The 25,304-nt window shown below is 45.7% G+C and overlaps 1 long non-coding RNA gene and 7 other non-coding genes across 9 annotated transcripts; all 8 read left to right on the forward strand.

Moving 5' to 3' along the window:
- Positions 1-68: 68 nt before the first annotated feature.
- LOC146798648 (uncharacterized) lies at positions 69-10,977 on the forward strand. 2 transcript variants are annotated; one of them, XR_014968743.1, is made up of 15 exons: positions 72-94; positions 890-925; positions 2,235-2,269; positions 2,480-2,526; positions 3,352-3,402; positions 4,099-4,127; positions 4,322-4,356; positions 4,549-4,584; positions 4,968-5,004; positions 5,216-5,260; positions 5,514-5,541; positions 5,945-5,988; positions 6,224-6,301; positions 10,614-10,676; positions 10,859-10,977. It is a non-coding gene; the product is annotated as an uncharacterized LOC146798648 (long non-coding RNA). The 2 variants fall into 2 exon arrangements; XR_014968744.1 differs by lacking the exon at positions 2,235-2,269 and having other exon boundaries at positions 69-94.
- Positions 2,094-2,163, forward strand: LOC146798649 (small nucleolar RNA SNORD26). Its single transcript, XR_014969397.1, has one exon. It is a non-coding gene; the product is annotated as a small nucleolar RNA SNORD26 (small nucleolar RNA).
- Positions 3,029-3,097, forward strand: LOC146798650 (small nucleolar RNA SNORD27). The gene has a single exon (XR_014969383.1). It is a non-coding gene; the product is annotated as a small nucleolar RNA SNORD27 (small nucleolar RNA).
- Positions 3,917-3,985, forward strand: LOC146798651 (small nucleolar RNA SNORD27). The gene has a single exon (XR_014969385.1). It is a non-coding gene; the product is annotated as a small nucleolar RNA SNORD27 (small nucleolar RNA).
- LOC146798652 (small nucleolar RNA SNORD30) lies at positions 5,051-5,120 on the forward strand. Its single transcript, XR_014969394.1, has one exon. It is a non-coding gene; the product is annotated as a small nucleolar RNA SNORD30 (small nucleolar RNA).
- LOC146798653 (small nucleolar RNA SNORD22) lies at positions 5,598-5,724 on the forward strand. Its single transcript, XR_014969389.1, has one exon. It is a non-coding gene; the product is annotated as a small nucleolar RNA SNORD22 (small nucleolar RNA).
- On the forward strand, positions 6,088-6,155 carry LOC146798654 (small nucleolar RNA SNORD31). The gene has a single exon (XR_014969370.1). It is a non-coding gene; the product is annotated as a small nucleolar RNA SNORD31 (small nucleolar RNA).
- Positions 10,708-10,777, forward strand: LOC146798655 (small nucleolar RNA SNORD31). Its single transcript, XR_014969376.1, has one exon. It is a non-coding gene; the product is annotated as a small nucleolar RNA SNORD31 (small nucleolar RNA).
- Positions 10,978-25,304: the final 14,327 nt, after the last annotated feature.

Here is a 25,304-nt window from a genome sequence, read left to right on the forward strand (position 1 = left end):
TAAAAATGACATCATTCCCAGCATGCCCTGTACTGGGCTATATAACGACAGGTCGCCATTTACTCAGCCTTCTTTGCAGCTCTGCGTTCGTGAGGTAAGCTGTTCTTTTATGGGCGTGAGCCCCGATCCCCGTGTCTATCGCAGGTTGGCTGCTTCGCATATTATATTTCATGCCCCGGTTCATCTTATATCACACTTTTTGGTGCATAGTTTAAAGGCTTCTCACACTCTCGTCCCTGTCCGGGTTTTGTGTCGAAGCTATCTATTTTATCTCCTGTGGCGTTTGCGTTGCTGGGTGCGTACAGTCTCCTTCACAGTGGGCGGTGTTACGCGATCCGGTGTCTGCACGGTTCGCCGAGCGTTTTACGCAAGTTCTGCGACGTGGCCGTCAGTGCAGCTTCAGAACGTGAATTTTTTTTTTTAATTTTTTTTTTTGCAATCGTTAACCTATGCTGCTCCTGCATTTGCGGTTTTCGCTGGTATGAGCACGCATAATGCGGTGTTAGTAGCACAGTGGAGAATATCTGTTCCGAATGTCTCGCTGGATACCTAGTAAAACAAGGGTACTCTGCACCTACCGACACTTCAATAAAATATGAAGGGGCCGAGTGTGAGCTAACTCCCACCCCCGGAACTTAGCTCGACCACGTGGGCGATGGCACTCTGCGCAGTCTTCCTATGATGAAACTTTTCACAGACCTGTTCTGAATGTCCGTGCGGAAGTGTTTCTCTGAGTAAGACTGCTCCATACGCCTCGTATGAGACTAGCGCCACTTTATATTAAATGTTACTTTAATTAGTAGCTTTATCTGTACTGCCCCCTCTCCACCCTTGTTTTACACTCGTGCTGCAGGTATCTCGTTTTAATACTGACTTCTTTATTTTGTAGTTTTACGATATGCTTCTGGACCTTGCTGACAGTCGGGTGAGTAAATTCGAATCTGCTGGTTTCTTAGTTTCCTTGTAACTTGCAGGCTAAATGTTATGTTGGTGTATGGCCAAAAGTTGCAGCTTCATTAGGCGTAAACAATTTTCCTTGAGGCAGTGAAATAAAATACAAGATTTAATTGAGCAACTTGGATAAACTTACTATTATACTTGCATTGGTCTTTGACGTCAAATAGACATCACGGCTCGTAGGCCATGTTCTGAGGTTGGGGACTGCCTCCGAATCAGTAGCTTAACTTTTATTTTTTTAATGACACGACATGCCAACACTCCCGAGTCAGGCGTGAGACTACCGATTTGAAGGCTAGTCTCCCGCCTCCCTGCAAGCAAAAACCCGATTCCTCGGGGTTTCAGCTGACAGGGCTTGGTAATGTGTAACGTGCTAATTCTTCCAGCAGTAGTCAGAATGGCGATGCAGGGGCTCAAGAAGGGTGAAAAACCAACAAAGCCCCATTAACAACCGAATGGTCTTATAAACACCTGTGAAGTACTGGGGGGGGGGGGGGGGCGGCTGTGTGCCCGGAAGCTGTTTCAGCCCGGGCGGAGGGGGGGGGGGGTGTATGCACTGACCGCAACCTGTCAGGCCAGTGCACAACTCTTGCATCCCCCTCTTTCTCTGCCTGCCATTGCGCTCCATGCTTCTGAAAGGTGATAACAAAACACGAATTTGCTTTCAAATGTCCGATCCTGCAGCAGCACACTTCCAGAGTCCATACATGACAGAAACCCGATTGAAGGCCCCATTCTCCCTTTTTTTTTTATCTCCCACTTTGCTCTTCTAAAATGTTAGCATGTATGCACTACGGCTCATTTACCCCCCCCCCCCCCGGATTAAGTAGTATTTTCACACTGAAGTTAGTTCATAATAAAACCAACATCGATGCGAGGGTCTCTTCCACGAATTATCCACTCGGCAGTACCGCCATTAATGGTCCAATTATAAATTAAACAAACTACCTAGGGTCATTCTACGCCTCGTTGGGTGTAGTAAGCGCGATATAAATGCAGTCTTAATACGATTAAGATGACGAACTAGTCTTAAAGCCAGCTTTTCATAGTTGACTGCGGCCCATTAACCGCAGGCGTCGATCTACGTAGTCTTGCTTATTTTTATTTTTTTTTGTTTGTGGGGGGGGGGTGCAATGCTGCGACGATGATAACCGAACTCTCTCTTTCTGACTGTTATGGAGACTTCTTTACCAGATCCTGAGCAGCATAGCATAACATGTGCGAGGTGTTTTACCTGCTTCCCGCACATCTAACCTTGGATTTTTCCCCCCTCCTAGAATGACTTGCCGCCTGTCGAAACGGCTACAACCAGGTATGTTCAGCTGCAAGCAATTTACGGTTTGGGCCTAAATGTAGTAACCAAAAACTCTGTAGTTTAAAGTGCCTTAAAACTATAGCGATGATGTTTAACAAGCACATAGCTGACCTTTTGTGATGTATCCTAACTCTGAGCTAGTTGCCCTGCATGTGATAAGGACAAGTTGTGTCTGACAAACTCTAATGCATCCATTTTTGCTTTCAGGCCGTTTGTGCTGCAAAGCCCGATACACCACGGTGCTGACTCTCCAGGTAATTTTGCGTACCTTGATTTCATGATGGGCTGTGTGGCTGCGCAGGTGTTAATAATCTGTCTCGTAAGGTGTGTGCTCATGGCACACGCGTACCTTTGGGTTCCCCACACTTACGAGCTATTAGCGTGAAGCTTTATTACCATCTGGCGCACGAGGGAGTAAACTACTTTGTCAAGCGTCTTAAACAACGTGCCGAGGTTTGAGCTGCGTGGCTCAAAGGCAACGTTATGTTTGACCATTTTAGAGCTGTCTCCTGCAGACGAGGAATAGCATAACTGCACTCCACTATTTTTAGCTCCTCGTAGAATTTGGCAGGTTCCGCTGTAAATTCACTCAATGTGTATCTTTTTCCCACATGGCACCGAGGAGAGCAGCATATCGGACGCAGTCATGTGCCATTTCTTAGCTCAGTTTTACGTTCTGTAATTAACTGATTTTGAAATTATGACGCCAAACCAGTAGCCCAGAGTTCAACTTAACGCACTCGCTACAAGGATTCTGTTCCGTGATGAATTCTATAGACAAGCATATGGCTGACTGTATGGTGATGCCTTCTTTAATCTGAGAACAGAATGAAAGGGCGGGCGATACCCAGAAACCCTTGTCATGGGCAAGAGAACACTTTGATGCTTAGTGGTTAGTAATGCTCACGACTGACCCCCTAGAATGTAGTAAGTCACTCGGTAGTTTAAAGTTCCTTGAGCGATGTGTATCGAACACATAAGTGACCTTTTGTGTTGTATCCTAACGGTGAGCTAGTTGCCCTGCTTACGAGTAGGACTAGTTGTGTTAAAGAAACTAATGCATCCATTTTCGTTTTCAGGTCTCGCGTTCATGCTGCAAAGAGCGATACACGACACGCTGCTAACTCAAGGTAAGTGTATCTTCATGTCATGGGTTTTCATGCTTTGTGGTTGCGCAGGTGCTAAAAAAAGAATTTTAGGGTGGGTGTGGGCGCACTTGTAGTAAAATAAGTACTATTGGGTTCCCCACGCTATTTAGCTACTAGCTTTAACAAGGTTTACCATCTGGCGCTCGAGGGAGTAGACTAATTATGTCAAGCGTCTTCATCAACGTGCCGAGGTTTGAGCAGCGTTGGTGAAGGCAACGTTGTTTTTGACCATTTTAGAGGAGTTTAGAACACTGGCCTCTGCAGATGAGGAATAATATTAAAGGTCAACACTCTTTAGCACCATTCGTAGAATTTGGCAGGTTCTGCAGCACATTTCTTCAATGGGATATTTTTCGTACATGGAACAGTTATTTTCTATTTTAGTCCGGTTTGACTTGCTGTATAATCGGTTACTGACTTTAAATTATGACGCCAAACCAGTAGCCTAGAATGAATTCTTCTGTGCTTTTAATGCACTCGCTACAAGGGTTTTTCTGTTCCGTGATGAATTCTGTAGACAAGCATATGGCTGACTGTTTGGTGATGCCATCTTTAATCTGAGAACAGAATAATGAAAGGGCGGGCGATGCCCAGAAACTCTTGTCATGGGCAAGAGAACCACTTGTATGCTTAGTGGCTGGTAATGGTCACACGACTAACGCTTTTTTTTCTCCCCAGGGTGATGCTCCATGAATGGACACTCGCAGGTATGTGCTAGTCTGTCGGGATGGGAGGACATGGTTTTGATATTTCTTTACCTCCACATGATGTTTTAAGTCTCGTTCGTCTGAAACTGTGAAGAACACTCATAGCATGGTGGAGTTCTGATGGTGGCAAAGCGGCGAGGGTGCATGGGATGGTGTCTACGACCTGCTCTTATACCTGCGCATCTTTCTTTCAGATCCGTCGTGACTCGCCAGGAAGCAGGCATGGCAGGTAACCTACGTTCTAAAATTACTTCTAGGCTGGCTGCGGTAGTCTGAGAGGATGATATGGGTTAACCCATTACTAGCTGGACGACTTCGGTCTTATGGCATCTAAGTCACCAAAGCCCTGATCTGACTACCCTCATCTTTTCTATTGTTCACTTGGTGAGTGTCCGAGACTGACGCAGTCTTTACTTTCTAGGTGGCTGTACTGATGCTGAGGCGGACTCCTTTCAAGGTATGGATTACTCCAGCTCTAGGGTTGTCGGGAAGGGTCTGCATCTCTTTAGCTGGGTTGGGTTCAAGGAAGGGTGGTAGGGGCCGGTATTGCCGCCCCTCTTGGTAATTGTGATATTTGTGCCACTAGCGTGCTTATTTTGGGCCCCAGCCTTCCACAGGGAAGAGTAGGGATATGGCAGCACCCCTCAGGGGGCCTTGCTAGCTCAGATGAGCACTGCTCTGATGCAGGTTACATTCCCAAGCGCTGTCGGTGATGAGTACACTAGCTCACTTTGATTCCTTGTGAAACGTACCGAACAACTGAGACAACGCGGAGGGAGGGGCTGGGACCTGTCCTTGCTATGTCTGCAGTACTCACCATGCACATTGCTTTCCCGGCAGGTCTCCACGGCTGACGGACGTCTTGCAGTCTCACTGGGTAAGTTGTATTCTGGGGGCGCGCTGTGGGTGTCTTGGATGTGCACTGATATGATGATTTACTCATGGAATCTCGTTCGTCTGAAATTCTGATGAGACCTTGTTTTTCTGACAGCTGTGGGTGGGGTTCTGGGAGTATTGTGCCCGTCTGGGTGATACAGGTGACGAGTTAAAGGGGCAGTGTTTGAATGTGCCTGTTTTTTGTCTTCTAGATTGAAGCGGTATCCTGATCCTAGTCGGGACGAGCTGCTTTGCAGGTAAATATATTGGATTCTCGAGCTCGCATCCTCCCCACCCCCGAGTTATTTAACCTGCCTCGTGGCTTCACTCTGAATGCTGCCCTTTCTCCGGTGCCTGCAGTCCCATCTGGAATGATGAACTTGTAACCACTATACCTTGAGCCTTGGCTGTGATAACACTCGTCGCTATCCTGACTAGATGGGACCCTGCTCCCTGCCTCGCCTTTCCCATTTGAAGGATTGTTTGTAAAGTCTTTACTTTGCTTTACAGGCGCAGCCTCTCCCGGTGACTTTCTTAGGTGAGCGTCTTCAATCTCTATTTACTAAAGTTGTGGTGCGTAGCCTTGCATGTACCAGTCGAGATGATGAAATCCTCACACGTCTTACTATCTGTCTGGTGCCAGAACCTGCAAAGGTGAACCCACTGGCACCGCAGGTGTGAGAAGAGGACAACTTGTTCCAGATGGAACAGTCTGAGACTTGGTTCAGCTGTCAAATTCGGCTTTAGCTAGCATGTGGTGTTAATGTGTCCAAACTGGGTTGTTTGTGAAGTACTTTAGACTTTGGTGTGGTACATGGCCACTGAGACGAACAAGACTGCAAATTGGTGTTTGGGGCGGGGGGGTGGGGTTTGGGGTCGTTGTCTGGGTGAAGTAGTCTCGTTGACTTGCTACATTTATTTACTGAGTCTTTTTGTTGCAGGATTCAGCCCAGGGATGTAGCGCCCTGACTCGTAAGGAGCAAAGGTAAGGCACATGTCCTGATGTAGGGATACTAGTGGGATCAAAGCGTTGGGTGGCTTTTGAGGTGCTGGACAGCGGGCAGCCCTTTATTTTCCTGACCGTGAGCTTTGTGATGAACCCATTACCGCCCCAGTCTGATTTCTGTGACTGATAGGTATTTTCTGAAGCTAAATCGGCGTACTGTTATCTACTGCAACCGTGAGATGTGGGTTGTAACTCCTTCTCCTGTTTCTTACAGTGTTTAGAAAATCCTCAACTCCTACGTCGTAGCCGGACTTGGAAGAACTTCTGTTTAAAAGGGCGACAACTGCAATAGGTAAGCGGCTACCTGCCTCGAATGACACTGAGGTCCAGATGTGGACTAGGGCAAGTGACTTAAAATCCACGTACCTTATCTTTGGGGAGGGAGGCTGGCGCTTATGAAGTTTAAAGCTGTGCTTCTAAATTGCCATTACCAGATCACTTGACTGCTCTATTCTTTGTAGTTCTAAGCTTCACTCACCACCTTAGCTCCACAGCAATGCCGCACGACCCCTGTTTGTACCCCTGAAACAGTTCACACCTAAGTCCATGTCGACGGGTTTAGCTTAAAATAAAACCGTCATAAAATGATAGCTTAAAATGAGAACTTGATGAGGCCAATTGTACATGCCAGTCAGTTGGCACATTTAATCGAAGCGCTTCTGATATAGTGGCTTTACTGTAGAGCCTAGTTGTAAAACTATTTAGGCCAATGAACATGAACCTTGTCAATTCAAACCTCGTGGGCTGCACAATTAGGTGTGATGCCCCAGACATGTAGAAGTGATCAGGTTTTTGAGTGCTCCTGGTGCAGGTTGGGGTGTACAAATCTCCCTACTTCCACGGATAGAGTAAATTCACAGATACACGCACATACACATCATACGCTTGGGCCCATTTCACTAACATTTACTCGATTACTCTTATCAGCACTGAACCTGTGGAGAGAACCTTCTAAACACCCTGCATCTACACTAAGGTCGATAAGACCTAATTGACACTGTCTTGAGTCATGATTTAACCAATAATAATCAACAATAATCAAAATAGAGTACTCAATAATTGACAAGAAATAACCACCAACACTGTATTTCAAATAATGGTAATTTATCTAAAATTAGTTCAAAGAAAAATCAATTCAAAAGTAAAATCATTATTCTCATAATTACCTATTCTAGCTAAATGTCAAACGAGTCAGGACAGGTCTCTCAGTAGAAATCTCCCAAGTCACCGTCCTCTCAGCATCGATCCTCACCAACGCAAGTTCGGAAAGAAGTGGCCTCAGAATCCAAAATGCAACGACCACAGACCCTCTCTAGTCTATAATATTTATAATGAAAATTACAAAATAATATCAACATAAAATGTTCTTGTTTTCCGTTGAGCTGCTGAGCAGAGCGAGCAGGAAAGGATGTAGCATCGCTACATTTGGAAAAATCTCCGCTCAGAAAAATCACAAAAATAAAAAGACGGAAGACTGCTACATTTGGAAAAATCTCCGCTCAGAAAAATCACAAAAATAAAAAGACGGAACTAAAACTTGCAAATGTTTCTTTTTATGTTCATATTTCCTCGGAACCAGCATTGTGATCACAAAGTTCATTGTGGCTCCTTTGTCCTCCAAGGACACTTGGATGTCCGCCCAGAGCTGCTGTCCTCACGGAAAACTTTTTAACCAGGCGAAGACTGTGGTCAGATGACTCTCGACCATGTTCAGCAAGGCCTTCTCGTCACAAATAGACTACTCAATACAGGCTTTAAACGGCAGCCATCTTTCACTAGGCCAAAACGTACCATCTTGTAAAAGACAAAACAACGTTACCACAGCATAAGTGATTAAACAGTGGTAACCCCACTAATACCCTTGTGTGTATGTAATTATCTAGCCTTTGCAACACAAAAGCATTAGTACACGACATTTTAAAAGCGTTTTTGTGCTTTAAAATAAACAGCACTCAGTATCATTTATTTAATAAAACCTGCACTATTAATCAACACGAATGCATCCCCACGTATAGTTTTCTCTTATTAGTGCATATTGATTGATCAGAACACTTACACAAAACAAATAATTAGTAGTTATAAATTATTTTAATTTCTTTCGACAATGGACAAACCAGAGCTTAAAAACCCAATAGATTTTCAAAGGAAAACTCTGCTCCAGCACTCCCACTTGGCATCCAGTGTCAATGCCCAGTTTTTACATAGTAGAATGTGAAAGTTTGCCCTTCAGATAGTTAAGGGTTACTCTAAAAATAGTAACCCTCTTAAACTACATGTGTCCTAGAATTCGCGTTTTTTTTGGGGTACCCATGACTATCAAATGATTTTTAAAAGCTAACCTTTAAATCTAGGTTCAGCTTAAATGATTCGAGCAGTCATTGACCATCGTAAACGTATTTCTCAACTGGCAGTGAAGGTTTAATACACTGCACCATGCCCACAACACGCGGAAGCCAAATTAGATTAGAGCTGATGTTAGTCTGCCCAGGTATTTCAATGCAGGTGAACCCCCCCCCCCCCCCCCCCCCCCCCTCTAACCGTAATTATCTTGGGTCGGACCTAGACAGTATGTGCTGTTCCGCAAAACTTCTGTGGGCTTTTGGCACACCCTTTCATTATTGGTGGTTTCCTGTGGCATTCTGAAATTCTTGCTTTTTTTTATTGGTCTTCCTTGTGTGCCTGGCCCTACATGGCTCGTCCCCTCCCGTTGCAACCTCACAAACCAATCCTTGTTGACCGATAAAAGTAGTTTCAAGAATGATAATTTTATTTATCACTATTGCGTTTCAAAAGTCCTAAATAAATGACCAGGCGTCTCTTATGTGCTCTCTATTATGCGAAAGATTCTCCCCGGATTACCCATAATGGGTCCCTACAGGTCACTTTTTTTCTTTTTCAGGCAAAAAGTAGATCGTCCTGTCGCAAAATATCAGTCCCTGAGACAGCGTAGTTCCACCTTCATGCTTTATTTCATAATTTCATTTTTTCGTGTCTCCTGAGTGCCCATTATGGCATTTCGCAGTGACTCGTTAAAAACAAAGTTCATTTCGAGCCCTTGTGGCTCTTCGGGGGGGGGGTCTCAGAAGTCACAGCCAGCAATCTCACTCCTTTCAAATGACGTTGCTTAATGAGGACAGATTGCTGGCTGTGACTAATGAAATTATGATCTTTCTTGATATGGACCCTCTGCTACTTTAAGAGGAATAACGTTATTAACGTCGACACAAAGACCAATACTACCCTGAAGTCCCAAGAGGGATGAAACGCGTTGGCAAAGCAATTGTGTTGTGATTTTAAAAATAACGAAACAAGAAATGTACAATATTTTCTATACCTACAATCAAGATATGACTGATATTCAAGTCTGGGAAGTTATTCATCTTTTCACATATTGTGTTTGTTAGAATAAGTTGTACTATGGTAGTTATATAAATAAACACCTCTCGGGTGCAGGGTTAATTTCTAGTTCAGGATAATGGTGGTTTTTAACCACCATTTTGGGATTTGTGGGTCACATCACAGACCTACTGCACCGAGACTCAATGCTAATCTAATAGGGCTACTAATTGGTGACGTCTGGTGCTGGACTGTTTGAAACTCTGACACTGTTCTTTTGTAAATATATTTAAAACTAACCTTTGCAGTCTAATCGAGCAGTGCCCAACTCGGGGAAGGATCTCATGCAAGTCAAAACTCCACCCAGAATTTCTTATAAATCCATGAACTACTTTAGCCTTTAGACCTGCAGAGTAGAGGCACACCTGATTACCACAAAATAGGGAAGGCAAGCAGGGGGGGTTATAAGTGTCTTGAAAATTTTGCCTATCTTTGATAGATTTAACAGGGCGTCCTTATTCTTGGGTTTGTCTGCTGCACCAGATTCAATTGACTACGTCCTGGGGCTATTAAAGCAGTGACCTCCTGGATTGATTTCACTCTTTCCCCAATAGTACTAATGGGCAATGCCACTGACAATACAGGGATTGCTGCTGAACTAGGGCTATTCATGCCTCCAAATTTGGTTATATATTCACTTCCATAATGGTGGGGAGTTAGTGATGGATGGAGCAATTTCAATCTCGTTCTCCGAGGATATCGGACCAAGAGGATGGCCCCACCTAGTACTGCACTTGAAGCCCTGCTTTTAACTGCAGCTTCCCCCAGGAATGCTGGGCATGTAGTCCCACCTGCCACAACAGCCACGTTCAGTAAATTTTAGTGTCTACTAAAGAGATTGTGTGCTCGGCCTGTTCTCTGCCCTAAACACACACCAGACCCAGTGACTGGATAACCTCCCCACTGAGGCCAAAGGATCCAGGTTTGCAGTAAATCCGCCTCCTTCACCCCTAACAGCTGTTTTCAGCTAAACACTAAGCCAGGACCATTGCACACGTTTTCAAACCACTTCTCCCTGTTCATTAACGTCCCACATAAAATGCTCCTTTTACTCCTGGAATGTGCAGTCCATTTTGCTCTTGTGGTACAAAAACTGGGTGATGTATTGCGGTACTGTCGGCGGGTGAGGGCGGAGGCATGGTAAGCATGACCAGGTAACTGCCCCATTACCTTTTGTACTTAACACGTGTACCCTTCTCTCTGCCCAGGTCTTTCAACCATGCCAACCTCTGACTGATCCTCGTGCTAGATGCTGCCAAGGGCTCTGCCAGGTGAGAAGTTCTTCAGTACATAATGTGTATCTGAGTAAATGATGAACCTGATACCGCCCCAGTCTGAATATTCTGTGACTGACGGTGTTCTCTGATGCTCAAACTGGAAGAGTGCAGGAAACATGTTGTATCTTTATGTTGTATCTTGTGGTAATTAATTCAGATTTGTTTTTTTATTCTAGGAGACTTTGATTGCAAAGCCAGGTGTGAAGTCCCTTGAAGACCGCCAGTTGGAAAGGACAACCTACATTTTGCTGTTCTCATGAACCGTCTTTGTGAACATTAAAGTGTTTAAATTGGAGCTTTGTAAACTCTTATTGCCTTCACTTATTTCTAGTGGTTCATATGCTAAGCGAGGCCTCTTAGTAACCGGTTTGCCCCTGATTCTGGCTTTATAGTGAATATGTAATGCACAGCCCCTGTGCTGGTCTATAGGCTTCCCATATGGCTGCACAGAACTTGTTAAAACATGCATGCACACCCGATTGCTAATTGTAGTTTAAATCTGTATTTTGCCTGGGGAGAACCCAGTTGATGGCTTCGAAGTGGTAGGTGATAGGTTGTCAGAGGGCTTTCTGAATGGAAAATAAGCAATAGTGGTTTACGAGGCGGTCTGCTTTGAATCCCTTTGGGGAGTAGTCCAACCATAAATTGTTCAAACCTTGCTCTGAAGGTGTGCAGGGTCCAGTACAATGGCGCGGCAGTCTAGATGAGAGGTCGACAGTTGTAAATAAGATTCAGTCCTTTGGCAGATGCATGAGTTAGTAGGGTGATAGCTCAACTTTCTGAGGACTACAAGATGAGACACTTGACATAGCATGGTACTGGAGTGTTGGGATGTAATGGTACAGAAATTGCGTTGGTGTTTTCACTCTTTTGGCAAACCATGCCTGTCTAGGTGTGGCGGGAAGGTAGTGTAGAGAACATGCAACATTCAATGGTATTTAGGAGAGGAACAATTTTGCAAAGGCCCTTTGTAGTTGTGCTGTTGAAGTTCTAGATTCTTGAATCGACTTGCTATTGCAGCTGCAAGTTGTGCAGTAGTTTTGTGGCATATAATGGTGTAATCTTTGAATCGGGAGTATTTGTGCTTTCCACCCCTGTAAACTAACTTTTCGGCAATTAGCCTGCTATATTAAAGCGCAAACAGGATTAATGGGGATTTCATATAGGGCAATCTAACATTAATTTGAGCACTGGCCATGGGAGTCTTGGTTGGCTGGAGGAATTGAGGCATGGGTATACTTTATTTGGGGGGGGGGGGTCATAGCAGTGGGTATGGGATGAGTGCAAGGAGGAATGTGTTTTAGAAGCTTATTTGGGAGATCTGAATAGTAAAGGTTTGAGTTGTTGGGACTGGTGGAGTCAACTTTTCTTTTAGGGTATCTTAGAATGGGCTTTAAATGAGTTAATAAACTGAAGTGTTGTACCTCAAGCCAATTTGTTTTGAATTTTCTTCAATTCAATAGTAAAGCAATTGTAGAAATTTATCACGTAATGCAGTGATCTATATACATGTTTCTGGTACAATATAACCAGAATTAATATGTACACTTGTCAAGCAGAGCCAACGAATATCTAGTTACACAACTAGTATAACATTTCCTAAAGAGAATACACCAGTAGGTACACATGTCCCGCATAAATGCCCACATGCAGTGGGACACTTCACATCTATGGAGCATGTTATGTCGGAGAGCCAACTCTCAAGTAGACGTCGGAAGAGTTATGGGTGGATCTAATGTATGGGTGAAGGGAGTTTCACAGTTCTGTGAATGGAGAAGCATGTATCGCCCACCCACTCTTGTTTGTATGGTGAGATTGTGAGGAAAGGTGCCAATCGAGAGCAGCGGTTCCTTTTGCATGTATTTGATTTATTCCTCATGAGTAGTCTTGTTTAAAGTGGCTTTTTATGACTCAAAGCAATACATGGATCTTCTGCCAGCCAGTAACCCAATTGTAGTTTATATGTAAGCAGTATGGCAGCAAAGTTTGTATCCATTGTAGTCTCTGTTAAAGATGGTAGAGGCTATTGGCATAATAGATTTTAGACTGCAAGAGCCTGGACCTTGTGTGGAAAGCTGGGGGGGGGGGGGTGGAGTCACCCGTTTTATTGTATCTAAGCTTGCTCTTGCTAGTTATCCACTTGACTATAATAGCTTCATGTTTTGGTAATTCTACTTTAGCCCATATTTTAACACCCAACAGACCAAAGCTCCACGGTCAATCCCTCACCAATGTCTTGATGCACTAGTAATTGTGACCGAACATCCCATTACTAATGATCAAACCTGGGCCTGCTTAATCTCGATTACGGAGCGGATAACAAATAGACTTTCCTGGGCCAAATGATTTGCAGCATTACATTGTCATTACCAGCACTGATCAGTAAATTTCACCTCACATCCATAAAAACTAACAAATACTCCTTTAACAGTAAAGCCCTAAAGACATTGGAAACTTACGAATTCAGATGCCTCAAAGCAGTTAACGGACGACATGGCACCATCCCCAATAAAAAAAGTTTAAAAAACAATCCAGGTAGTGATTGGAAAGTTATGACTCGCTGATCAACTATAAGGCAACACTGCCTTAAGTATCTAAGGAAGTGATAGGAGTATGGCTGCCAGTTTTGTTTTACTGATAACAATACAGACCATGTATTCATGAAAAGCCGGAAAATGGGTATTTGTGCTTGAGTGACTTCATTAATGTCAGACCAACAGCTGAGCAGATTAACAGCATATGGAGGTAAAAAGCTGGGTGGGATTTCCTTAAACTATATTTAAATATCTGTATTGTATGTGCATTATATAGTACATTTCATCTTCATATCCACAAGTTATGGACGTGTTGAAGCGCAAGTAGCACTCTACTCTGGAATTTGACAATTAGTGTAGTGGAATTATTATTTTTTTTGGGTGGACATGGTCTGGGATGAAAAGGGTGGTGGGATGTTTTGATTTTATTCCTCATAAGTAGTCTTGTTTAAAGTGGCTTTTTATGACTCAAAGCAATACATTGATCTTCTGGCAGCCAGTAACCCAATTGTAGTTTATATGTAAGCAGTCTGGCAGCAAAGTGTGTATCCATTGTAGTCTCAGTTAAAGATGGTAGAGGCTATTGGCATAATAGATTTTAGACTCTGCAAGAGCCTGGACCTTGTGTGGAAAGCTGGGGGGGGAGAGAAATGTCACCCGTTTTATAGTATCTAAGCTTGCTCTTGCTAGTTATCCACTTACCTATAGCTTCGTATTTTGGTAATTCCTAGCTCTTACTTCCTTAGATACTTGAGGCAGTGTTGCCATATAGTCGGGCAGTGAGTCATAACTTTCCAATCACTACCTGGATTGCTTTGAAAGCTTTTTATTGGGGATGGTGCCATGTCATCCGCTGACTGCTTTGAGGCATCTGAATTCGTAAGTTTCCAATGTCTTTAGGGCTTTACTGTTTAAGTAGTATTTTTGTTTGTTTTTATGCATGAGGTGAAATTGACTGATCAGTGCTGGTAATGACTTCATGTAAATGTAATGCTGCCAATGACTTGGCCCAGGAAAGGTCTATTTGTAATCCGCTCCGTAATCGAGATTAAGCAGCCCAGGTTTGATCATTAGTAATGGGGTGTTGGGTCACAATTACTAGTGCATCAAGACATTGGTGAGGGTTTGTCCATTGACCGTGAAGCTTTGGTCTGTTGGTGGTCATTTGGGGGGAGGGGGGGGGCGGGTCTTGCATCTAGATAAGTATGTCAGACTGATCTTGCTACAGGATGGAATGTCTCTGGGATCAGGATTGTTTTAGCTGTCTGGCTAGGTTAAGTCTGGTCATGAGGAATGGAGCGAAAGAGGATGGATGGTGGCTTGTTTCAGTATGATTGCCAACAGCTGCATCTTGCATGGGGGGGGCTGAAAGAATGGTCTCCAAAGGGCATGAAATGTGCTTAAGGGGGTGGCCAAGGAAAGATGAGGGGTCTGATTGTGCTGTACTATTGTACCGAATCGCTGGTGGCTGACCGGTTTTGGAGAAATTACAATTTGGTAGCACCTCAATATTCCGGAGTCTGTTAAACAAGGCCATATTGGGATTGCAACAAAAGGCTGAATATTGAGGGCCAGACATGGAAAGATGTCTAGCATTAGAAACTACGCCATGCTCTGGGTAGCAAGTCATAAACTGGTGTACCTGCTTGTGGTAACCAACAATGCCCTTGTAGGAAAATAGGTTTGGATATCTCGGGCCTTGCACCTCTTGGAAACTAGTCCCAAATATGCTATTGTGGCAGATTACCATTCTAGGTGGTCAGAGGCTGAGGTTTTTTATTTGGTAACCACTTGTGTTCAGTTTCCTTGAAGAAATATGGGCTAAATTAGAAGTATGGCTGCCAGTTCTGTTTTACTGATAATACAGACCATGTATTTATGAAAAGCCGGATATGTGTATTTGTGCTTGAGTGACTTCATTTCAGACCAACAGCTGAGCAGATTAACAGCATATGGAGGTAAAAAGCTGGGTGAGATTTACTTAAACTGTATATTTAAATATCTGTATTGTATGTGCATTATATAGCACATTTCGTCTTCATACCCGTGAGTTATGGACGTGCTTTTTCGACAAGTAGCGCACTACACCGGAACCCATAAAGGACCAGTGTCGCATTAGTATGGTGAAATGAGTCATTTGAGTGGTTGATGTCTGTTAGTTGGATTGAGAAGGATTGAGCGATTGGGGTTTGCTCTATATATATATATATATATATAGTGGTGGATTAGTGTAGTGAAATGAATTTTCTCTTGGTGGATATGGTCTGGAATGAAAAGGATGGTGGGATGTTTTGGGGCTCATAGGAGGGGAAGGTAAGGCTTTTTGGGGGGATTGTAATAAGGCAGAGATGATGCAAGGGTCTAGAAAGGGTTATTTTGGGAATCCTAGTAATGTGGGGTTGGAAATCCATGCATCAACAGACTATATTGAGGTATAGTGATAGATGAGGTGCAGTGGAAAGAGTTGTAGAAAGGTTTGAGGTAGAGTATAGATTGAGCAGTTTATGGTAAAATTGGGTAGTGCATTGGATATGCTGAATTGGAGGGAAAGCAATACTTATAGCCATAAGTGCTTTGAAGATGTATAGATGCATAAAGGAAGGTAGTACATGTAAAGATGCATTAAACTCCAGCTTTTAGGTGTTTCACTTAACACTGATTTTATTTCAATCTTGGATCTACAATTGCTTCACTATTGAATTGTATAAATACTTAGGCAGTCACATACATGTTAAAAACAGAATGTAACCATATGTACATTTGTAAAACTTAACATGTTTATACAAAGCAATACTCGTGGGTACAATCTATAGTACTAATAAATGCTTGTATACAGATGGATATGCAGTATATTTCTGTTTGTGTATGGTTGTGGGGTGGAGCTAATTCTTCTGTTTTTAAGATGTGGTTATCTTGATCTTATGTTCTAATGTAAGGAGTTCCATAGTTTAGTTGCTTGAACAGAGATGGATGTGCCACCCATGTTCAATAATGGGAAGTGGGGGCCCTCACACCAGTTGGGTGTCATGCTTCATCTGGCTTGCTCCGCGTCAGGCCAGTGCTGCAATGCCTGACTGGAACCCTATGCGGGGCTCTTTGGCATTAATTTTTTCCCCCCCAGCCGTATGGGTGGAATGCAGGTGAGGAGCTAGTGGTGTAGAAGTGATCAGGAAAGATGAGTAGGAGAAAAATGAGGCGAGATTGTGCTCCAATGAGTTATCTGTGAGCCCACTCCTCAAATAAAACCATCGGCAATGTCGCTGCCAATTAAAATCAGGTGTCTAGGTTTTCATGGTCAAAATTTGCATAGTTAAAGCACACCAAGTGAAATTGATTGACCCATGCCAGTGTATTTACTTAATGTAGATGTTGGAAAGCATGGGTAAGATTAGAACCTTGAGTGACCCCCTGCTTTTCAGAAGTAGTTTGGAAGTAGTTTTGGAAGAGAAATGGGGGTTATGGATGACAGTGCTGTCGCAAAGGTAGGGTGTGATCCAGTCTAGAGCAGTCCCTGCCATGCTGGCATCATAGGGTCTTTGTATCAGTGTCCTGGTCAACTGTCAAAGGCAGCCGAGAGGTCCAAGAGAAGTAGTGCAGCAACCCTGTTAAAGTCAACTGTTCTTCAGATGGCATGGACTGATTGTCCCTCTTATGGGTCGAATCCTGTATGGATGTCAAAGTATGGCATTCTCCAATGAATTGTGACATCTGGGCGAATGCTGCTTTTCTATCAGTTGGTCCCGGGAAAGGTCCATTTGTAATTGGTCTGTAGTCTGGGTTCAGCGGGTCCAAATCTCTTTTCAGTAATGGGCATATGTGACTGTTCTGGAAATATTCAGCTAGTTAAAGAATTTCTGATGTTTCTTAACTGAGGTGGCAGCAGATGTTTGCAATGAGATCTTAAATATAGAAGCACTCTTTCCTTTTCCATGACAGCCAGGTACTTACTGTCAATGCCATGGATGATCAATTTCCAGAAACCAGTAGCTAGTCTAGAAAAATCAAATTAAGTGGCCTGTTCAGCAGGAAAAAGCTAGTGATTGAGGAAACAAAACCCTTCAAAAAATCAGAAGTACAATAAATGTGGAGGTGTGGCAAGCAACATGGATGACTAAGACGCCCCGTGGCAGAGCATCGGCCAGAGTGCCAAAATCCATAAATCTTGCAACCTGAGTTTTCAGAGATGTATATGCCCAATACTATAGAACTTCTGCGTGGACCAGACAATCTGCCTGCTGGAACCTGACTCTAAGCCCAGGACTGAAGAACGCAGAAGGACCTGCAGGGCAGAAGACTGCGTCCTGCGCGAGTGTTGGTTGACCTCTGGATACCTGGCAATCTAGAGACCCCAAGAGACTACTATGGCAGGGCCAATGAGAGGTCCAAGGAGGCTGACCCATCTGCAGATGGAGCACTGGTCCTAAACGCCTGCCTCCCCGGGAGCCGGAGGTGCTTGCCAATGACTAAGGCAGATTTAGCCATGTGTGCCAGCAGCCAATCTGGAACCCCCACCCCCAAAAAGACCCAAGAGGCAATACTGGTAGGGGATCTGCTGCAGCCCATCTGGCAAAGGTACGTGGACGCAGTAAGCAATGTGCTGCTTAGATCATCCTGGACACAGGCTATTCCAAAGTGCGGGATACAGCGAAAGTTTTCCCAATCTGCAAGTTTATTGTAAAAAGCAGTTTTAGACTTAATTATGCGAATTTGTTTTTCAATCTACTTGCACCAGTTAGACTCGCTCAGGGGCATCTCGCAAGATAATTGCACTAACACTGCTTCGCTGCCGGGTCTTCGACCCAGTTAATGCAGAGAGTTACTGTTTTCTCCCCTTGGCATTTACACTACTTCCGGCCAGCTGTCCACTTCAATCGGGTGACGGTCTAGCCTAGTCAAGTCAAGTCAGAATTTATATAGCGCACTACATACCCAGAGTTTCTCAAGGCGCTAAGGAGGGGGGGAGGATTACTTGTCAAATATCCACGTTTTAAGTTGCTTTCTGAAAGCTAGGTGGTTCTGGGTAAGGCGAAGGTGAGTGGGGAGTGAGTTCCATGTTTTAGCAGCCAGGTAAGAGAAGGATCTGCCTCCCATGGTCTTGTTGATGCGAGGTACGGTGGCGAGGGCTTGGCTGGAGGAACGTAGTTGGCGGGAGGGGGTGTAGAAGGACAGTCTTGAGTTGAGGCATTCTGGTCCGATGTCGTAGAGTGATTTGTGTGCGTGGGTTAGCAGTCGGAAAGTGATTCTCTTATTGACGGGTAGCCAGTGGAGGTCTTTCAGGTGACCAGAGATGTGTTTGTTGCGTGGGATGTCTAATATGATTCTGGCTGAGGCGTTTTGGATTCGTTGGAGTTTCTTTTGGAGTTTAGCGGTAGTGCCTGCGTAGAGGGTGTTTCCGTAGTCCAGTCGGCTCGTGACTAGAGCATGGGTGACTGTTTTCCTGGTTTCGGTGGGGATCCATCGAAATGTTTTTTTGAGCATGCGAAGAATGTTGAAGCAAGATGAGGATACGGCGCTGACTTGTCTGTTCATTGAAAGTGAAGAATCCAGGATAACGCCTAGGTTCCGTGCGTGGTCTGTCGGGATGGGTGCTTTTCCAAGGGCTTCCGGCCACCAAGAGTCGTCCCATGCAGAGGGGGATGTACCTAGGATGAGGACTTCTGTTTTATCTGAGTTCAGTTTCAGACGGCTGTGTTTCATCCATGCAGCAACTTCTTTCATTCCTTCGTGTAGGTTAGTTTTGGCGGTGCTGGGGTCCTTGGTGAGAGAAAGGATCAGTTGAGTGTCGTCCGCGTAAGAGATGATGTTGAGGTTGTGTTGGCGGGCGATGGTCGCGAGGGGGCTCATGTATACGTTGAAGAGGGTGGGGCTGAGAGGATCCTTGTGGTACGCCACAGATGACTTCGGTGGCCTCGGACTTGAATGGTGGAAGGCGGACTCTCTGGGTTCTTCCGGTGAGGAACGAAGTGATCCATTCAAGTGTTTTTCCATGTATTCCGATGTTGGTGAGGCGTTGTAAAAGGGTGCTGTGGCAGACTGTGTCGAATGCAGCAGAGAGGTCGAGGAGGATGAGGGCGACTGTCTCCATTGTCCAGTAGAGTTTGAATGTCGTCTGTTGCTGTGATGAGGGCGGTCTCAGTGCTGTGTTTTGCTCGGAAGCCAGATTGTGAGGAGTCGAGGGATTTGTTGGCTTCGAGGAAAGCGGCGAGCTGGTTGTTGACAGCTTTCTCGATTACTTTGGCCGGGAATGGAAGGAGCGAGATGGGGCGGTAATTTTTGAGTTCGGTGGGGTCCGCTGTGGGTTTTTTCAGAAGGGCGGTGAGTTCAGCGTGTTTCCAGGTTTCCGGAAAGGTGGCGGAGTTGAAGGAGCAGTTGATGACGTCTCGGAGGTGCGGTGCTATGACGGAGTCTGCTTTGTTGAAGATTTGGTGAGGGCATGGGTCTGTGGGGGATCCTGAGTGGATGGAGTTCATTAGGCGGATGGTGTCCTCAGTGGAGATTGGGTTCCAGTCGTTAAGGGTGTTCGCGGGGGGAGTGTTCAGCATGTGGTTGGGTGGGTTGGGCTCCGGGTTGGTTGTCGAAGCTGTTGTGGATGTCTGCAATCTTGTTATGGAAGAATGAGGCTAGGGAGTCGCAGAGGGCTTGAGAGGGGGTGATGTCGTTGGAGTTGGCCGAGGGATTGGAAAACTCCTTGACGATGTTGAAAAGTTCCTTGCTGTTGTGGGCGTTGTTGTCAAGTTGATCCTTGAATGCTGTTTTCTTGGCCTTTCGGATTAGTTGGTGGTGAGTGCGGGTGGCGTTTTTGAAGGTGTCCTTGGTGCTGGTGGTTGGGTCTTTTTTCCATGCTTTTTCAAGGGTGCGGCAGAGTTTCTTGGACTTCTTAAGATCATCGTTGAACCATGAGGCCTTCTTGTTGCCAGGTTTGCTTTGACGTTTTTTCAGTGGTGCTAAGGTGTCGGCGGTGTTGGATAGCCATAGGGTGAAGTTGGCGGCGGCTAGGTTTGGGTCCGAGGAGTGGGCTGGGGTGTTTAGAAGGAGCGATGAGGAGATCTGGTCGGTGGTGATTTTGTTCCAGTTTCTTTGCAGAGTCGGTTGGAGGTGGTTGGTGGGTTTGGGCTTGTTGTAGGTGAAGTGAACGCAGCTGTGGTCAGTCCAGAGGAGATCCGTAGTGTGGCTGAAGGAGACATGATTGCTGGAGGAGAAGATGGGGTCGAGTGTGTGACCTGCGATGTGGGTGGGGGAAGTGACCAGTTGTTTAAGTCCGAGGTTGGCGAGGTTGTCCAGGAGGGTGGTGGTGTTGCGGTCGTTGATCTTTTCAAGGTGAAAGTTGGTCTCCCAGAAGGATGTATTCTTTGGAGGGGATCGCGTGTGGAGTGATGAAGTCCGTGATGTCTTCACTGAATTTTGCGCGGGGTCCTGGTGGTCTGTAGAGGAGGGTGCCTCTGAGTGTGGTCTTGGGGTCGATGTGGATCTGGAAGTGAAGGTGTTCGGAGTTGGCGAGGTTGGCGTCAGAGCTGGTTGAGATGCGGATTGATTTCTTATGGACGATAGCGATTCCTCCTCCTGTGTGGCTGGTACGGTCTTTGCGAGTGATCTTATAGTCTTCAGGGATGGCAATGGTGATGTCTGGGGCGGAGGAAGCGTTCATCCAGGTTTCCGTTAGGAAGGCGACGTCCGGGGAGGTGGTGTCTAGTAGATTCCATAGGTCAATGGCGTGTCTGTGGACAGATCGGGTGTTGAGAAGGATGCATTGTAGGTGGTTGGGGTCGGGAATCTGTGGTGTGGTTGTAGCGGAGATGTTGTCGGTGCCGCTGAATTTGCAGGAGTAGCAAGAGAAAGGTCCATGGGTGTGTCCAGGAGCGGCTTGGACGCAGTTGGGGGCGCGACCGGGATTAAGGGCTAGGAGGGTGGCGGCATCGTAGGTAATGCGGGAGGGCTGGGCAGCGCGAGGGGCAGGGGGTCTGGCGCTGGGCGCGGTCCAGGCGCGGACGGGCGTAGACAGGCTTACCTTTGGCGCACCTTCGGCGCGATCGCTGCGCGCGGGAACTGTTGTCATATATGGGTAGTGGAGGGGGAGGGGCGAGGGCGTCTCAGCTGGGAGGCGGGGCGGGCTAGAGATCAGCACAACAACAACACAGGCAAAATGGAGGCGGAGCCCAGCGGAAATGCGGAAATGCTGAAAAAGCAGCGCTTTTAAAGTACAGAAATGCAAAATGTTCAGCGCGGCAACCAGGCACACAGCAGGCAGCAATAATGAGGCAAATGAGCAGATAGGCAGCCAAGCAACGATACCGACTGATGCAGGAAGACACTGGGGAGTGACCACTCAGCCCAAGGGACAGGAGCGAGTCACGGCGCTTTCCGGTGTTGGAGCGCTGCCCAGCACGCCACTACTTCAGATGGGCCAATCCCGAAAGCGTCAAAGGCAAGCCTGTCTGCGCTCGGAACGTTCTCTGTGCCAGCCATGCCACTGGTATGGGCTCAGAAGCCCATGGTCGGAAACCCATGTTACACTATAGTCTCAATACACTCGTGGAGCTCCAGGGGATGAGTTGTGCTCTGGCTCACGCATTTATACCCACTTGATTCAGGATAGTGCTGTTACAACTGCGGCCTTACTGCCCAGCTCACCCTACCATCTACACCATCCTAAAATACATCACAAAGGTACCCTGTGCCCTCAGCAATGCTAGATCAATCAAGAATGCTGTCTCCTTCCGAGAATTCCTGGAATCAAACCAGATCGAAATAGCCTTTGTTACAGTGACTTGGGCAGATGCCTCTTCGGACCCAGATCTTTAATTGGCCCCACCTTTAGGATATAAAATCCACAAGCTAGATCAGTTAGAGGAAAAAAGTTAGGGTTATTGCCCTTGTTGTTAAGGCCAGTTTTAAGTCTTCTATTAAAACAAATGTGGTCATTAAGGACAATCGCTTAATTTTAGAATTGAATGGCCAACGCTCTGTTAGCGGGATTCTACTCTGACCGCCCAAACCCAAGGTCTCTTTTCTTGACAACCTAGACACCTTGCTAGCACACAAAGCGGAGCACCCAAATTTCAGTGCGAGGGGATTTTAACTTCCATTTTGAAAAAAAATTGTCGCCATTGAGACAAAAGCACTCTTAGACCATATGGACAGTGCTGAATTGTGCCAACTGGTAAAAGGACCAACTCCTAGAGCTGGGCACTGTTTAGATGGGATCTTCTCAGATAACCCATACTCTTAATTGGACTGTAGTGTTGTACTTGGTCTGGTCAGACCACAAAGCAGTCCTAGTTGACATTTCACTACGGCTCAATTTAATTCAAAATTCCCAGAGAACGCTATGTCAGTTGCCCTTAGAAGAAAGTTGTGGCCAACTCCCTCAACCCCACCCTTTAAGAAAGCTTACATGACCTATCCTCTGACCCGATCATGCCTCGGCTCAATATCCTGTATGGCTTGACTCCGCCATGATACAACTAGCGCCCCCTAAACAATGTCTCTGATCCAGGAGGTTACCGTCGGAACTCTGGTTCAATGACTCATTGAAATCACACAAACTACTCTGCCGCAAATCTGAGGAAGTGGAGACTTAAAAATAATACAAAGACCAGAATGGAATAGAAGACCTCCCTCAAGCTATTAAACTCCTCCTCATGGAAAAGGCTGCACACTTCGCTAAGGAAATCAAAGTGGCCAATAACTGCCCAGCACTGTAAAAAAAAACCTTGCAAACTTGCCGAATGCGCCAGACATCAATATTCGTCAAGAATTCTTCAATTCGCTAGCTGACTCCTTTCAACATAAGTTATGTCCGTTTTTGACCTGTTTGCACAGCAAGATAACCAGCCGGCCCAGACATCGGCCCAGCATAACAAAATACAAGCAGTCCCATCAGGACTTGACACAAGACTCCCTTGAATCAGTTACTCCTTTTCTACATTAACTGTGGAACAAACCGCAAAATATCGCAATGACCAATTTGGGCTCCCCACTAGATCCATGCCCTCCTAAAAGATCACTGCAAATCATTGCCATCCCACTAACAGCGATTTTTAGGTCTCGCCTAGCTATCGCGTAAGCGAGTGCTATGCAAGACTATAGTAAGGGGCTCCCAAAAGCGGATTGCACGGTGAGCACGCGCACAATCACATGCATCGTGCTGCCATGCAATCCGTTTGGCATCTCACTTCAAAGGGTCCGCTCCCCTGCCTGGAAAGCACTCCCCCGCCCGGAATGCGCTCCCCCGCCCCTGCCAAGCTCACGTGCCACACTCCGCCAGGTTTGTCTTGTTTCTCCTTGCTCACAACAGGCAACTAAAAAAAGTTCTTCCTTACTACCGTCTCTTGCTTCCTCACCATATTTTATGCCATCTACTCCCGCCTCCATGGCTCTCTTCTTCCCTCTCTCATCTCTCCCTCAAGCTCATCCCCCTCATGCTGATCCTCCCTTTCTTCTAGTTTCCTATCTCTCCTTCTCCCCCACTCACTTTCTTCATCTTCCCCTCTTGTTCCCTCCGCTCCTCTACCCACCCTCTCTTCCGGTGTCTCTCCTTGTCATTCTCTTCCCCTCCTCTCGAGCTGAACGTTCTTAAACAAGTGAGCAATTTTTTATCCTCATCTAATTACGAATCCCAAAAGAATTGTTCCCCTCCTACGTTTCCCTGGAAGGCATTTTGCTTTCAGGTTGTTTTACGTACGTGATTAGGTTTTATATTGCGTTTCATTTTATTGCCGCCTTGATCCATCCTTACATTGTGCCCCATCCTTATAACATCTGAAGCGCTTGTATACGAACGCCTTGTAATACACAGAACTTTCAACAAGGGAAAAATACACAACATTTAAATGTATGTTACTGGTTAATCTATTCAGCCCAAGGTCTTTCGTTCACTTACTTCCCAGCAGTTCGGCCCATGACGCGCAGCTCTGCCACGGCCCTGGTCACATCCAGCGCCCGGCTGTCCCCCCTCAGCCCTCGTCACCTCATCCCGGGGCGAATATGAAACCATGACCAGGCTGTAATTGCCTGCTAATGTGCAGCTCACCCGTAAAAGCACTTTTCAATCCTCCCCGGGGAGCCCAGTGCCTCATAAATATGTAATCCCTATTCATTTTGGTGTTAGCAGGTGGCCAAGGAGCAGAGGGGAGGTGGGGGTCTCGAGATCAGGTAAAGCGTGAAGGGGGAGGGGCATAAGAATTCATGCCTTTTTCCATTCTGGAAGGTTCTGTCGCTGACACGGGACGGTCCTTCGGCCATGGTTTATCGGTCAGCGCACACTGGGTGTGGAGGGAACGCGGCCCTTGACGCAGGGGTTTCCTCCACGCCAGTCTCCAGTGACACATTATAACTGGTGTTTTCCACCCTCAAATCTCGGGCACTTGGCAGTGAGTGGTGCGGGCAGACCCAGCTGCCAACTGGCCACATGCCATGTATGACAGTCAGCCGGTCAGGGCCATTTAGCCTGCAGGGAGCTTTACACGCAAACATTTAAAAAAATATATATTTGCAGTTTTATATACCGCGAACTCGACCCAAAGCGCTTTATCTGAGCACCAGTTAGGTTAGTTACACAAGGACCCATTCATTAGGTCTCGCCTGGCTATCGCGTAAGCGACCGCTCAGTGAGACTTATGTAAGGGCTTCAGAAAATGCTCCCAAAGGCTGCACCCCGCACACTGCTGCACACTGCTGCACTCCACACTGCTTTTATGCGAGTTTATGCTACTGACATTGTATATGACTATGCCTTTTATTTGTTTTAAAACCAAAACATAAATAAAAGGCATTGTAATTTTACAATGCCAATAGCTCAAACTCTTATTAATGCGAGACCTATTGTATTGCAAATGCTTGTTAATTCAATGTTCTTAACTGGTAAATTTCCCACAGAATAGAAGAAAGTGTTCTTCCTCTTAAGAAACCAAACCTGGACGCTAAGGAGACCTTTAATTACAGGCCAAGATCTAGACTCCCCTTCATGGCAAAGGTGATTGAAAGGGCGATTAACACCGAACTGTCTTTGTCAACGAAAATACAATTCTTGATTCCTCCCAGTTTGGCTTCCGTGCTTAGCATAGTACTGAGCGGGCCTTTATCACTGCCA

This window comes from Triturus cristatus, chromosome 9, assembly GCF_964204655.1.
Source record: "Triturus cristatus chromosome 9, aTriCri1.1, whole genome shotgun sequence".
Classification (NCBI taxonomy): Eukaryota; Metazoa; Chordata; class Amphibia; order Caudata; family Salamandridae; genus Triturus; species Triturus cristatus.